Here is a 17,298-nt window from a genome sequence, read left to right as displayed (position 1 = left end):
AATAGCAGGGACGTTGAATCCTACGAATTGAGTTCGAGGGGTTTTTTTCAAACCCAACGAATCATACAAATGCATTCAAGTGTAATTTATTGACATAAACCGATTAGCCACTGAATACATTCTCTTGTTCAAATCACAGATATCCCATATTTTATGACTCTTTTCTCATTTTATGATTGCGTAGAACTCAAACTTTACACAAGTGTCCTTCAGATCAGACACTAGAACAACACTGACAATGAGTCGATTGCCTAGTTACCGAAATCGTTTGCAGTCAGGAAACAGTACACCCTCCTCTTTAGATATCATCGGCAACAGCAGCCGCGTTGTCTGATTGCGTTTCAATACAGTCTGCTCCAGTCAACTAAAAGGATGATGTTAGTTGCTGATGGCGACAGCTGCAAGTATTTTATTATTTCATTTTAGTAGAGAATTAAAAACACCGTATTCAGCAAATTCCGCTTTTTATAAAACGGATTAAAGTCGTTGTATAAGTGTACATGTAGTTATGCATATTTTAGACATCTCCCTGAACCCATTACTGACAACCATGACCTCAAATAGCCTCCAACATGACAGAGAATAGCAGGAATATGATGACAGTGTGCAGTGTAAGATAAGGCGCGGCGGGAAGTGATCTTGAGCCTGAACTGAGTGAGAAGTTTTGTAAACATGTGTGCCTCTTTTTCCCCTTATGGAGGTCATAACAATTTCCGTGTGGCCGGACGCATTATTTTGAGACGATTGGATGCATTGTTACCGTACCGACAAAGACTAAAATAACATTGTGACAAATGAAACGAATGACTTCGTGTCTCAGCTTGCAGATACCTACTGAAGGCTATCTGTTTCCCATACCTTTACAAACTGTGCTCATCCAAGCGGCGGTACAATAAAGCTTGTATTGCAGATTCAACATGTGAAAGCTTAATTTTCGGCAGCGTTATCTTGTATGTATTAACTTTGTTTATGCCTGCCGTGGTTTTAATACTGTCTGAAACCAGTGTTGGTGTCATCGCCATTCCAAACGATGCACTGCCATCATATCTCCACCAGATGTTCCTGTCAATTTATTATTGCATAACATAGACAACACCTACGCAAATACTCTCAGCCTGGTGTGAACGTGAGTGACAACTCATAGGAAGACGTTCCTGCCATATCACGTGATAAAAGCACCATGCTTGGCGCCCTTTTCCCCATGATTCAAAATACATTAAGTTGATGAAGCGCTAAACTGCAACTTCCGGCGCTACTTTTATCCTGTTTTGTTAAAAATCGCGCGAGGTATAAATGGCGAAAATGGCTTTTCTGGAATAAGCGCCCCCTATCTAAAATTGAACTTCCCCTCTAGACACAATATTCGCAGGGCTATGTTTGAGTGACTGGTCTTACTGGCCGTATTAATTTGCGTTTGAATTTCTTAATTGCCTTTTGATTCTGTGACTATAGTGACTAAAAACTGTCCATGCATGAAGTGCTGAATTATCTATTAATGACGTCACCGACGTACAGTCATCGAATATACCATATGCGTGCAACATACTTTTCGTCGATGTTATTGCCTGGCTTTTGAACGATTTTCTGAAATGATTTCTGGAAAGGGATGTTTGGAAGTTGGTGCCATGCGTTTGTTGCCAAAACACCAAACTCACGACCAGAGTCCACTGTATTTCTGGCGAATCTATGAGCATCAGACACATTTTGATACATTATGGCCTGTAAATGATGAAATACACTCAAGTTTTGCAATACGAGTCATGGTGTGCGAGTAGATTTAATGAGGTGGTTTTTGGCCTGCAAACTTAGATATTATGCCTTGTAATTTTAATAGACAGGGAGTATGTATATTTGTATAATTTGTATAAATATTTATATTTGGTTTGGAGTCTTTTCAACAATCATTGACAACTTGATAATACTCGAATTAGCATTAAAGTGTACTATCACCTGTTCCAATTTTGCCACAGTTACCATGGAAAGAAAAAATCTAACCAAATACAGATTTTAAGCGGGTGGCCGCTTTTTAAAAACAGCGTCCTTACATGAGCTTTTTGAATACCAAGGAACGCCCCTTATGGGCATATTTAGATTACAGGTGACTGCATACCTTTAATATGCGTCAGATCCTACTACATAATGTCGATGTCGTGGGGCGAGACATTTGATAAGGGTCGAGATTCGAGATGTCGGTTTTATCCGACTGAAAAATATCACCAAAACATTCAAATATTTCCTAGTTATTTTCTTTCCCAAAGACCAGCTTATTAAGTTTGAATTTTCAGGACTTCATTTAAACTTCCATTATTTGAATTCGCCTTCCGATATATGGAGGGTATCTTAGTTTGCTCGCTGGTCAATGCAGTCCTTGTGCTTCAGCTGGTTCCAGCCTTGAACTCCAATTTAAGGATGTACGATCGGTAAAATTAAAAGTAATGTCATTTCTCTAAATTGTCGATTTTTGGATTCTCCTTTGTAAGTATTATCAAAATGTACGATGAAATCACCGCGCTCGTTTTTGAGATACATGACCATGAATTTTGCCATTTATTAGAAAAAATGCTGAGTCAGCATTTTTTCACCAATGCATTTTCTATGGATGAAATAATTCAATGCTGTTTATCTAAAAAGTTAGCGCGGTGACCATATCATTTTATTTGATCACTATTATTTATTTCTCTAGACTTAGCTTTGTGCAAATTTTCACGAAAATGACAATAGTAGAAAGAGATTTTCCAGCAAATTTCAATGTAATCCTATGGGAAGTGACAAATTCCACGCGCGCGTACCGCTCGTACATCCTTAAATACTGGAAAGTCCACATGCATAGAGGGTACGATACATACATGTTCTAGAGTTTGATTATAAAAGACGGAAAGCTTCCATAAATCACGTTGGCATAATTGTTATTTGGTATTAAAGATCTGAGAAAATATATTAAACTGCTGTGTTTAAGTTTTTACCAAATCATTTTTCTGTATGTCTATGCGCTCACCACATTTGCAATCGACATTATAATCATAATCCCTAATGGAGTATTTCGATTTGCCTGAGAGCTTTAAATGTAAGATCACTGGGCTGACCTGCTCCTCGTCGGTGGATGGTATACCGTTTGAAATGAATTTTACTCACCTGTGAAACAAATTCACAGGTTGATCTAACAATGGAATAAAGAAGCAAACCAATAACAGAAAAGTTACATTATGAGAGATTTGCAGTCCCGGATCATAACTACGCCGACCATTTGTATAATCAGTGATCGCCTCCTGAGTTAGAACTTTTTCAACATCGAACATTACTATACTTAGTGTGATAAATAACTCAGTGTATGTTGGTCTTTATGAAGATGGGTGACCAGAGAGAAGGAAAGACGGTCAAGCTTGACTTGGAAAGCGCAATATTTTTTCTTTATCTGAAAAAAGACATTTAAAACTCGGTCATGTGTTCGATGTCTCCGAGTCGGTTCTGGCTTACCTTTCGTAGGCTGTTCGCTGAAGATTTAGCATCATATTTTAAAAGGAACGGCAAAAAGTAAGTTATTGAGAGAAAATAAAAAAAAAGGTAATCTTAAGCACACAAACTTAAAGGGCACAGGATTGACGTTCGAAATTTGATATTACATATCTTCATTTATTTGGTTTAATTAACTATAGATATTGCTTTCTCGCGTTGGCGAGAAATTCAATTCAAAGAGATTGTGCCACAACAACTTGCCTTTCGCATAAAGGAAACCGCAACAATAACCGGTATATATGATCCAATTATTGATGCACAATATTACGAAGCGAACATCAAAAACAGAAAGCCTAAGGAACCGGTTAGGAATCAGTATGCTGACGCAAAACTGAGAGAAATTCAAAGGAGAATGTATTTGTATGGTAATTTGAATAGACCATTGTAATTTTCTTCTTTGCATACTGAATAATGTAATGGACACTTAAAGTTAGCTTTTTAAATCACAGAGACATGATTGGCTCAGTGGATGAAACGTTCATGATCAAATAGATAAATAGCACTATGCAAAAAACAGTCTTGTTTCAATCTACACTCATAGTAATAGTTGGCTTGTTCAAAGACTACACATTTACGAAGTTTGTCGGTTTCATGTATCGATAGTGTTATTTATTTCAACTTGATAATCAGCTGATACACTGAAATTGTCCGAAAACCGAAATCTTGCCAGTATTAATTCTCACAGAATTTTGCGACGACATGTCGGATAAAAGAAAGTCGAAGCCTGGAAGTTTTACCTAGCAAATTAACTTAAGTCGGTGCACGACCAATAACGTACCGGTACCATTGGTTATTTACACAACCATGTATTCCTCACTTAGAATACACATCTACTTTAAACCGGTCGACAAACCGGTTTCTTCGAAATGAAATTAGAAATTTAGCGACTTTGAATTTCACTCAAGGAAGCACTGTCGGTTAGACGGGAAATTGTCGAAGTACATGCTCTATCGCGCGATGGGTGTAAAACGTGAAAAAGGTTCATGTACAACAAGATGCACATTGTAAACCTGGACGTAAGCTGATCATTTTATAAAAATGAAAGTTAAAAATACAAATTTAACCTCAATGCCGGGCGTAATTTACAGTTTTTGTGAGATAGTGGTAATGGCGGCATTTATGATGACACCCTGCACAACGATAGCGAGCTCCATGACAGCACCTACCGTTTTCTCACCTGCATGCACTTTTTCTTCACTTTGAGGGAAAGTCTGTCAAAACGGTTACGTTGCTTCAAAGGTTCCCTGCTCATCGAAATTTACCAACGTAACTTTACTCAAAACGCCAATCCTGTCTTGTACCATCGTTTACGCAAAATGAACGGCCTCTGCTATGGTGTTTTGTCTATGAGACACAGAATGGGCACCCCGCAGTGTTTTTGATAAACAAACTGTAAAACCATCTAATGTACGAGCGATACCGCTTTGGCTAATCACTTGGCGATATAGGGATATTGCCAGCGGTTTTTCCTATGTATATAGGGACTTCGGTGTTCCAAGTTTTAATGCGCCAGCAATAAAATATAGGCTTAGACTAACAACAAAAATCGCCGATCTTAATCTATTCCAGCTGTCACGCTTTGAAATTTTTTTTATGAAAGAGCTATTTCCATATGACGTGCTATAAATTTATCTTTCATCATACTTTTTGTTTTTGCGAGGCAGGATACGCAAATCCCTCCCAGCTATCTACTTTTATTCGAGCTTTTCACCCAAAACGAAATGAATTGATTTATTATGAACAGAAATAATCTTGTAACATGTATAAAGTATTAACCGAAACAGCGTTAGAAAAAGGTATTACAAGGGCTGTCAGCTTGGCCCCTTTCAAAGCCTGCAGTATTTCGACGATTTGATGCAAGGAAAATGTTGCAGCAGGTGAAGAAGGTTCTTTTTCAACATTTGTATGAGACAGGTATTGGATTCGCTCTGTGAAGGGGAGAGGGGAAGGCATGTGAGTCTCTCCCTTAACAGACAAAGTTATGGATAATGTTATTCGTGTTGACATATGAATTGCCACCGTCATCAGCAACATCGTCATCTCTACCGCACAAATAGGAAGCAGCATAACATAGTTTGCCTGACGGTTTCAATTTACGTCATTATAAACTATATCATATCTCGTCAGATCCCTGTTCCCTTCAGTCCAAAAATTCGCATATATTTCTCAACTGACACTTTTGCATATTGCCCAAATATACAAGATGAAACGGCTACCGACTAATGCTATTATATCTTAATTCAAGTAAAACGCAAATAAGCAACATTGTTTGATAAAATGGTTCCTATCATAATAGCATACACATAGTTACGCATGCATCAACCTGGCTGGCAAATGGAGTGCAGTGGCTCAGTGGAACAGAAATTGATAACTCGGTAGGTATCTGAAATCGTTGTTCACGTCTAGCGGAATCGATAACCAATAAAGCATATGGGGAAAAGTGAAATGATATTATAATGATGGATTTATCATACATCGACGTTTAAGCAAGAACATGTCCCGCCATGAACAAACTAGATTGTATCGTTCTTTTGTAAAATGCAATCACTCTAATGGGGCGAATGCGGGAGGAGATTCTAAACAACGAGATATCAGATTATATAGTTCACAAGATATCAACACCAAGCAGGAGGGGCTGTTTATCGTGCCCATGATGAGGAAGATACACTGAGTCGGAGAAAGAAGCCACACGCACGGATTGTAAGAGACAGTCGGTGAAGGCACTGCGATTTAATGAATTACCTTTCTAGGAAAGACAATTTCAAACACGTTTGTATTTGCTGCCTCAAGGCATATGCTGACATGAACGAGGGAAAACAACATTGTTTTTCATTGCTTCAGATTAAAGGACCACAAAGATACAGAGCTCGTATCTGTATATTGTGACACATTAAATTCTTAGTGTCGGTGCAAGATTGTACATTTCACCTTTTAATAATTCAAATCATATATTTTAATAGCCTACGAGCATTATGTAAGTCTGCAGCCTTAGATTTTTGGACATGCATTGTGATTTCAAATGTTTATAAGTTGGATGAGTATTTCAGAGTTGCGAATGTGCCAAACAAATTGTACATAAAATTGTTATGTTTTAGTTTTTTCATTTTTTCTCTCTAACAATGCTGTCCATTTGAGGTAAGAGGCACTTTTAATGAATAATTCTGTCATCTGTTGATATCTTGGGACGCCCTACCTCCCGAGGGCGACAACTTGAGAATGTTCACGTCCTATACACAATTCAACACCATTGCCGACTTCCTATTCTCTATATTTAATCAAATGATCAAAGATTTACAAAGACACGTCTCGTATCTTTCAGAAATTTGACGTCACAAGATAGGAATGAGAACTCTTAGTTTTCTTACGAAGACTCGGTAAAATAAAAAGAAACGGATTAACAAAATAACCTATTGGTCTGATGTAAAACTGCTGTAACGGTTTTTGGTAAAGCAACAAATTTGTCTGACGAGAACTTTTGTACGAAGGGTTATCACAGTTTGGTGGATATTTAGATATCTTCTTTTCAGCACCGAAATTAAGATTAATTGTGTGTCAATGACATGTCAAGAGATATGGTATAAACTTTCGGTTCTTCATTGTACATTATATCAAGACATGACGGCCTCCACTATAATTTACCGTATATAATGATGCCATGGCTAATGGCCTCTTCTCTGTACTACGCATAACACGTACATGCATATCCTCCATTCCGACATCTGGAGAAGAAAGCTTTGTGAAGAGATGCGGAAAGAAGGTCACTCCGCTCCTCGGGGTTGACGTCAAGAGTTGTATATTACGAGTCTTGTCCTTCTTATATCAAGGAAAACTCCCTATTCAATTGAAAATGCCGACTGTACCCTCATCTCGCGAACCTCAACATTGCCACCGGCATTGTGATAGCAACAGGGACAAAGTAATCGAAAACTGTGTACAAATGATGACTACAACATTCTAGCATATACCCTGAGCTTGTATGCGAGAAAAGCAATTACCAAGAAGTCTCTATGTATGCATAATCCCGCAAAACGCAGAAGCTAAATATGTCATAAGTTATATATTAATAAATCTAAACGCTCTCTGTCTCCCTGTCTCTGCCTCTGTCTGTCTGTCTGTCTGTCTGTCATTCTCTGTCTCTATCTCTGTCTATCTCTGAGTCTGTCTGTCTGTCTGTCTGTCTGTGTCTGTCTGTCTGCCTCTCTCTCTCTCTCTCTCTCTCTCTCTCTCTCTCTCTCTCTCTCTCTCCTCTCTCTCTCTCTCTCTTCTCTCTTCTCTCTCTCTCTCTCTCTCTCTCTCCCCCCCAGCGCTAAAATCGAAATTGGCTTTCATCGCGGATAGGCCTCATCAGAATTGTTATATATGTCATAAATTATGGAGTACAGAAATTGTTAATGTACCTCCTTGTATTGAAGAAAGATCTTCCTTTAGCCTAATGAGTTTTACTCGGATTACTGCCTCTGGTGAAAACACCAGTATTTCAACAAAGCTATTTACTTCCCTGTAAGGATAGAAAACGGACAAAATTAGTCTAATGAGTGGGGATAGCTGAAGCTAAATTGTAACTTTTGGAATTGGGTATAAGACAGATAGAATTCCATTGGAAGAGTTAGCTATTTAAAAGAAGCAAATTATCCTCAGGGGCATTTGGAACGTTTAGCAATTGCAGTTTTGCATCGTCATGACTCTGTTCTGTTTATCACACACAGTTTCTTGTTCCTTCAGACAACACGATGTTGAAAACATGCATCCCCGTACAAACAGCACGTTTGGATCAGTGTACACTTCAGGTTGTATTATTGATTAACATAGTACTTCAGCCGCTAATTGAAATGATTGTGCGTTTGCGAGAATTGAGGTGGAATGCGTCCATGAAATTTACCAGTGAATTTGAGGCCGGACATAAATTTATTTGGAGAACATATTGGTGTCGGTGAGGTCACAAATCGTACGAAGCCAATGGATTCTGAACACGCTGCTTTTCACGGATGTAGATAGAAAATTTTCCACTTATCAGAAGATTAAAACTGCGATAAAGTGACCGAATGTTTAAAATACTAGCCTTTAAAATGGAAAGAAGACTGCGGCCCTCGCATTTTTTTTATTTCCTTAACGTAAAATGTTTACTGAAAAGTCATCCTAAAATTCACATGTCGAACAGTGTATGAAGATCTTTGACGTCAAATTTAAAGTTGTTTTGATGTTTATAATTGAAATGGAGAGAGCGAGCTCTGCGTCGAGCTTTATGGACAATGAAAGCCTTTTATGTTTGTTTGCCACCTCATTGAATATAAAGCTATTTCTCTAACTGGCGCTGAGAAATTCTGCAGGGTTCCATTCATTGTTCGGAATCTCATCTCGTTTGTTTCCGGTCTAGGTGCTGATTTCTATGAATATATTAACACGTAATTGAAAGTCCACCTGTTAGAGGAGGAGAATTATTTCATATTGAAGTTTCCGTTCCAATGAAATATATTCCGAAGCTTCAAGATAGTGCTTTCGATGTACGTGTTTTCAACACAATGATCATATGCAGCGTATAACGTTGAACTCGCATGACAGTCCTCCAACCATAATTGTTACTGCCATAGAAATTATGGCAAAAGTATACCTCCCTTTTTTACTGAGAGAAGATACTCGACAACGTATTGAGAATTCTTATTAACATGGTGTGTTAAGATAATGGCATAATGCGATTCAATGGCTACCTCAACAAACCGAATAAGCCTTCCCAAACTTAGGAGGTGATCACTATACTGTGATTTGAATTCAAAATTAGACATGGGGACGTCTGACTATCGCGTAAAAATTAAACTGCAGTTTTACAAGCCTGAAACGTGAATATCCAAAATCATACAAAATACGTCACATTTAGGCAGTCACTTTGTCAAAATCACCAGCGGGAAACTACGATTTTTCCCATGGTGACCAATTAGTAAAAGGATGTCCATGCTATAATCAGTCTTGCTGTTTACAAAATGTATCGCCAACTAGCATGAATGAACTTCCGCTAAGGCTGTTTTTAAGTCATTTAGACAGAAAGTCAAACCGACTAATTCCATACTGTTTCGTACGCTTATTTCTATTTTTTTGCATTGAATGGTATTAAAGTAGCTTTTAAAATATTTTGGTGAAAAAATCTCATTTAAAGTTTCATCAAAACTTTGAATTCTTTGATTTTCTCGTATGTGTGTTTCTTTAGTTGAAGTTGAGTCTTCATTTTGTGTCGATACTTTCTTTTAACGATATTTTTATTTATAACACGCCACATGCTCATTCCGTGTCGCGATTCGCCAGAATACGTCACGTGACGAGAAAATAGATACGTCCAGTCCCCACCGGATCGAAAAAAGTGACGTCAGAGGGTATTTTTTGAAAAGCTATTTCCCTAGGGAAATAGTTCTGACCAAATTTGGAAAAGTGTCCGGTCACGTGACCGTCACGGGCGGAGTGTCGTCTGCAGCTTTGCAACAATGGCGGGTGACTGGAACGTGATGTGCGTCCGGGATAGGTGACCACACATTCTCTAAAACAGATTTTCCAACATTTTCCAACATTCCAACAGCGTAGGAACTTGAACAGCTCGTCGACGGAAAAGATTAAAGTGCAACTAAGGATGTCGCTAGGTATGCTTCGAATATTTTTTGAAAGAAAGTAGTACCACGTACAACTGAAACCGCTGTACATCGCTCAGTAAACTTGTCACAATGGATTGTTGCGGTGCAAAATATCAAAACACATTAAAAACTATATAACAATACAACATGAGCATGTGGTGTGTTATAAAACACCTATAGCCTGGTCTTTATTCGGGCTATAGCGCTCGTCTATTACCCCTCGTGGCCGTGTGTTACCAGAAACACATCGCTATACCCCTCGGCCTACGGCCTCGGGGAATAGCGATGTGTTTCTGGTAACACACGGCCCCTCGGGGTAATAGACGGGCGCTATAGCCCTCATGACCAGGCAATAGGTGTTTACTATTGTTATTTAATTTTGCGCTATCAAAAACAATGATTGATGCATGCGCTCACGTATGACTCAGATCGGCAACAGATATGAGTTCCGAAATCAAAATTGACACCATTTTGTTGTCGGTCTTGTCCGTTTTGTTACAATTTAAATTTTTCCTGGTGTATTTGAATACGTTTCGTAGGGACATTCGGATGAGGATGATACTATTTCTAATTCGCATTTTTTGTGACGAATGGCTTCTACGACTGAGGAAAGATGACCTCGGGAGACCCTGCATCGGCTACACGATATATGGGCAACTCCATCCTTGCCGGCAGACACGTCTTTGGAGCCGAATAAATTAATGATAGGCAGTCGGAGTGTAGAACCAGGACTAAGAACGATCGAGGTTGAAGCTCGGTATTCACATAATAGTGCTCGACACGCCATTTTGTATCTGTTTTGTTGTCGACGGGCCGCATTTTTGCGATCAATTCTGAATTTATTTGAATAAACCTTGTAAACGATATTTTGATTTTGCTACTGCTATCTAACTCCGAACTACGAAGGGAGGATATTATTATTATCATTATTATATTAATCTTTATTTAAACTCGATAACTCCAAAGGTGAAACACCTTTTTTCATGGAGGTCGAATAGACAAAAGAAAATCATATTACAGCACCAACTTGAAAACACAAAACACACAGTAGTACAAATATAAAAAAAACCTACGAAGAGGCATCAGACAAGTAAATAGAATACAGAAAGTTGTTACAAGATTTCTTAAAACTAGTCAGTGACTCGGAATCCCTGATTGATTTGGGGAGATTGTTATATTCATCCACACCCGCAACAGAAAAGGTGTTTTGATAAAGAAGTGTACGTGCTTTGGGAACTTTAAGGAGGTTATGATTGGAAGGATCTGGAAGAGATATAATTATTGAACATACTGGTTATATAATTAGGGGTTAGATTGTGAGTTGCTCTGTGAATTTCGGCCATATGCTTATATTTTGCACTGCATGAAAACCCAATAATTCAGATAAATTCACATTAATGAGTTGCCTGTATTATAGTATAATACACGTGAATTCACATGAATCCACATGAATACAGGCTTGCTGAATACAAAAAATGGATTCTTGACTGTATTCATCTGTATATGCACTCTTCAGCTAAAATACAAGCAATAATCCATGTTGATGCAGTAAGTATTATAGGGTTTTATGCAGTATTGATGAGATATTATTTTACTCTTAAGACATCAAAGGATTTGCATGTCGTTTAGATAAAACGGATACACCCTACTGGCACTTGCAAGGCGGAAGTATTAAAACTCGACCCACTCTTGATACATGTCTGTGTATTTGAGTACGGTACATTTTTTTATTTTTTGGCACAGTTGTCGATTGTATTTTCGGCACAATGCCTTCTGAAATTACCCTCGTTTTAATAATTGAAGATTTCTGTGAAAATAGAAATTGCAACGCCATCACTTAGGGACTGGACAGAAATAATAAGGGGGGGGGGGCTGATGTTGTTCAAAATGACGCTGCACGTAAAAAAATGACCCTTCAAAAGCGTTTCCACCAAAAATAACCAGCAAGCAGACTCCCCAACTCGCGAGTGCCCGTGAACAACATGCATATCTTTGTCGAAGCCCGTTCATTGGGCTGTATTCCATGTTGATCATTATAACAGCGACTGCAGATATGCTAATTTCCCAGTAGAAAAATATGCATGATATCTAATGTAACCATTGCACAGTGGAGGGACTGTGAACCATTGTACAAATCTGCCCGTAAATATTTGTGTCGCCTTTCGTAAATGTGGTGCATATCAGATAGTGATGACTACATTGCCCCACCTTTTCGCTCAAATTCAGGACACTTTATTTGTTTTTCACCAAGTTGCATATAGCGCCATGAAATATATAATCCACAATTGATTTGATTTATTAGAGACTTTTTAAACTTGTAGAAAGGTTCTTGAAATATGATAGGTGCATAGTAGACAAAGGACGTCGTCGTCCCTGGGCCACATGTTTTGGGAAGTTTTGACATCGTTTGAATACCTTTTACCTGAAGGTTTTCACCAAAATACATAATGTATGTATGATTCTAAAGTTTAATGTAATTCATTTCAGTGTCAAGCAAAATACCTTTCTTGAAACCCAGGTGCATTTTAAAGAATGCAGTTTTGCGACGAACAAAGTTGTACCTAAGAACTGTAGGTGTAGTGATTGACTAGCAGAAGCGTGGTGTTCTACAAAAATAACAGACAGCTGAGTGACGTTTGAAACATTAACCTCTTTCAAGACCACGATGAGGGCACTCTAACGACATTTTGAAATAGTTCCTTGGCGACAAGTCTTACAGCGCCTTTTCAAGGCCACGGAATGAAGGTACTCTCACACTCCAACGTGGCGAAAACATGACACTTGTTACCAGTAAGATTGACGTTGGAACTCTAGCAGCAATAGCGCACTGCTCCTGTAACGTATAAATTTGCAACAAAACACACATTGCATTTCGAAGGCTGTCTAGTTGAAATGTTGAAAATTCAGCAGATTTTGAACTCACAACGTACGGCACCCAGTCACCTAGCTAAGGCATCACAGTCAAAACCGCTCGGCCTAATCCCCATCCTTGGAAAAGGTGGTTCGATAACCAAGCTTTAAGTTGTTACAATTATTCTAACTTAGACCACTTCACACTCTGTAGAGTTCATGAAACACTCGCACTCTCGTATACTCGCTATGACACGTCGCATACAAACTTTATCAGAACAATGAATACATCGCTTTACTGGGCGAAAGACAGCCTCGGGGATAATTCTGCCCTGCAGCAGAGCTATCAACCCGGGGTAGAAAATACAGTAGATTTTCAATCGGAATCGAACTCACTAAGCTCATCACAATTCATGAAGTAACTGTCGCATCAAATTGCCAGACATACGAACTCTCTCTAAAGGGTCACAATTATTTTATCCGTAAGGCAGCTTTTCCTAGTTGTTGACGGAGACTGAGATGACACGTCATAAGAGTGAGACAGTCACGCAGGCACACTCAAGAGAAAATTCCGTAACTTAAGATGATTTGCCTATGTTATAAAAAGTGAATTCTGCCTGCATCTGATACTGAGAGATAACAATCACGCAGAGGACATGAAACATACAGAAGAAAACAATAAAATACTCTTATCTGTATTTCGCTACAGATAGACGTTGGTAATCTTATCTCCATTGTTGGTTAGTCTAGTTTTCAATTCAGAATAACATCTCGTTTGATTGCGTAGCAGAAGGAGGCAATTACTTTTTGACATCATCAAAGTAATAAAAGATTACAGCTTTACTTTCCAGTTTTTATCGTAGTCAGGTCTTTCTATTTGCATGAAGAATGAGAACAGAGGTCAATGTAACTTTTTGCCTTAACTTTTCTCAGCAAAATTACTGTAAAATACAATGGTACGTAATCGTGCGGTATCTCTAAAGACTAAAAGAATAATGTATTTAAACGAGTGTATCTTTTGCCACTCCCTTCTGATGTGTCGTGACGGATACTTCCGTAGTTTCGCACTTCTAATGTATGTGTAACCAAAGAAAGATATGAATTTGAATAGTATAGAGATGTATAAACGTATTTTTCGTTCGGAAGTCCTTTAGTTTCTAATCAGTGGAAATATGGGCGACAGATACATCCGAAGAGATGAACAATCGTTACTGGAAAACAGTCTGAGATTGTATCATGTTCGACCTTCGTGAAATGTTTCAATCAATGAGGATGATTTTGTTTATGAAGCTGCTCCATTCTCTTGAAATGAAAATTGCGGTACATGGTCATGGTCAAGTACGCCCAGAGGCAACGGTTTTGTAGGGACGTTTTTTTACGTGGTGAATGGCCATGTGTTTCTTGTATATGTTCAGTTCTCTCCTCAAATCCCTGGAAATTTTAAACAGGCGTCATTAGTCGGAAAATGTCAGTGATTCTTACGTTGGTCGAACACAAGGTCTAGCTTGTAAGTCTACTTTCAATTTCGTTCAAGGTTAAGTTAAATTTTGTACCCCTCAAGCAATGTTACCGTTTAAAGGGATAAATATTAAACCAGCTCGACTAGTAAAGGTTTCTCGGCACGCACTGTAACAATGATATACCCAGCAGGATCCCTGTGTCAGCATTATAGTCTACAAATATCGATGATGGTCTAATAAAGTGCCCGTGGACAAGTATCGGAGAGTTAGTTAATATGTCACAGCGAAACTCACGCCTCCCTACAGGGAGACAAGTTGTCAACAGAAGCGAAGCGATATACGCCGAATGTATCTTGCTTTATCTACGTGCTCGTTACAGAGCTTGAAGAGGCTCGCCTACACCGCAGTTTATTTGTCGATTGTTGTGTTTGATACCGAAGACATGAAGGGCTATACGAGCTAAATTCGATGTGTACAGATTCGAAGATAGAGTTAATTGAAGGAGGGGAAAAGGCAATCGAAGTCACATAAAACTGAGCGCGTGAGAGGATTAAATCAACCACTTAGCTCCTCTTTGCGTTATTTTCCCCTCGAAAGCTTGCTTGAATGGAATGCTTTCGCCAATATAATTGAATTTGAGTTATCCCGAGAACACAGTAAATACGGCATGACATATGCCTACATGACCATGTACAAATATCACGTGCAGTATTGATTAAAGTTGAAAAGTAAGATCTTCGGTGCCATTGTATAAAAACACTTTTCTATAATCAAACGTCAAACCTGAATTCGATGTTTTTCTTTCATTTTGTGTAAGTAAAATCATATTGACTCTTTGCACCAGATGTTTATCTCTAGTAGGCGCTACGAGAGGTAAGCTGTTGAGACAATCGTGACGTTTTCAGTGAATATAGCCATTGCGCTATGTAGACTCCATGTTGAGGGACAGATATTCGGACTATCAAACTTTTCACATTCTTTTCTGATCTACCACTTGTGGGGGTTCATTTTAAAGTTCTTGGTGCAACTAAATTTTATCGTCTTGGTTTTCGGAAATCGAAAATTTTATTTTTCTCCTTAGAGTTAACATAGGGATGGCGGCCACTTTGAATTTCAAATAAGGAGAAATCTCAGGTAATTGTCTCTCTAGTACCAAATTTTGCGCGGTGACCTCTGATTATTATTTTTGATTTGGTAAGAGAATGGCCGAAAGCTTCATTGAGGAAAGTTTGAGCAAAAGTTTAAGTCTTTCACTTTCGAGGTGCATACTACCATAACGAAAACAAATCCATTTTCCAGCAAGTCGGTACAAAGGACAAGATTATTTATTTAGTATATGCTTTTCTTTACGACAGACAACAATGAGAAAACAGTCTTGCAATGACAATTGAACAGTCGTTTGAAAGCTGGGTCTGGTAATATGCAATATCGGAAATGTCTTGCTGATCACTAGATATATTTGGGTTTTAGGAACCCGAGGCACACAACAATTTATATGTCAGAACTTAGGTTTTGGATTTCAGATAATTACGCCTAATGTTGCTGAGAAACAAGACTTTACGACGGAATTTAGAACGAAAGTTTATTGAAGGAGAATTTATCTTTTGATGACTGTACAGTACACAACTTAAGGCAGTTTTGCTATCTTGGGCTCAGTACCTTTAGGCGACATCCAAGAGAGCGCTTGAGATATTTAAGTGATGATGAGACATCATGTCTGATACCCATGCTCATCGGCCCACCATCTCATTGAGAAAGTACTCGGTACTGTTTTTTATAATATAATGTTTGTTGTGCTACAAAAGTTCGGTAATTTAGTGGCTTTCACGTTCTACAAAGGCAGTGACATGTTTTACTCTTACGCAGCACACAACGCAGGTGTTAGCTACAAATCAATTGCCAACGTTTCGCGTTTGCGCACACTTATTGACATACTTGATATTGTTTCTGTTGATGAAGGCCGCAATTTTCATCGTAATACACTCTTAACGAATTCATAAAACATATCTTCTTAAGAACCGCAACATTTGTAGAACAACTTGAGAGTGCAAATTAGGCATAAACAGCGAAATCTTAAAGACGAGCGACAAATTGACAACAGGTGCACGTTGATGGTGAAGCGTGACTCCAGCAGGGTCTGGCGTGTTGATATTATCACTTTACCACCTCCTTGACGACGCGTCGTAAATCTCCACATGAACCGATCCATGAAATCCAGCTAAGCCGAAAAATACTGTTGTCTGTTAGATAGCATTGTCGAGTTACCTTCCAAAATAGCGTTTGTTGCTTCAGAAAGCAAAAGGTAAAATAGGCTTTAATATTGATTAAAACTTTAAGCTCTGTACAGAAATTAAGACGTAGGAAACCCGGGAAAAGTCCGATAAAGGTGGTGCAAAACACTGGCAGCAAACAGGTGGCCTACGATTCAATAAAGTCGGAGGGCAAATATATTAAGGTAAAGGGCGACGAATTCGGACGCGCACACGCTTTAGAACGTTTCTGCGCAGATTTAACTCCAGCCTGCCGCAAATGGGTTATTTTGTAGCGCATGTATTTAACATCACCTGTCATTGTTGAAATTGCGCTTTTACCTAATTTTTTGACCCAGTGTCTTAGAAATACATGTGACCTATAACCTTGTCATATTTTGACCCCCTAGGAAGCTGGTTTTTATTCAATATGAGCGAAAATTAACATTTCTCTCCCATTTATATGGCGCAAATTACCCATTCACCTGGAGATATTGTAAAAAGTAGCGTGGTGACACCCCTTTATTAAAAGTGTAAACTAAATGGTCTTATGTAAGGAGTTTATTCGCCAAGTTTGGTCAAAATGACACCATTTAAAGCGACAGGAAGAAA

At 38.6% G+C, this 17,298-nt stretch overlaps 1 protein-coding gene across 1 annotated transcript in view; it reads right to left on the bottom strand.

Moving 5' to 3' along the window:
- Positions 1-17,298, bottom strand: part of LOC139140908 (PDF receptor-like) — a 114,369-nt gene that overhangs the window by 84,311 nt on the left and 12,760 nt on the right. The window lies entirely within an intron of this gene.

This window comes from Ptychodera flava, chromosome 9, assembly GCF_041260155.1.
Source record: "Ptychodera flava strain L36383 chromosome 9, AS_Pfla_20210202, whole genome shotgun sequence".
NCBI lineage: Eukaryota > Metazoa > Hemichordata > Enteropneusta > Ptychoderidae > Ptychodera > Ptychodera flava.
This window is presented reverse-complemented; position numbering and strand designations above follow the sequence as displayed.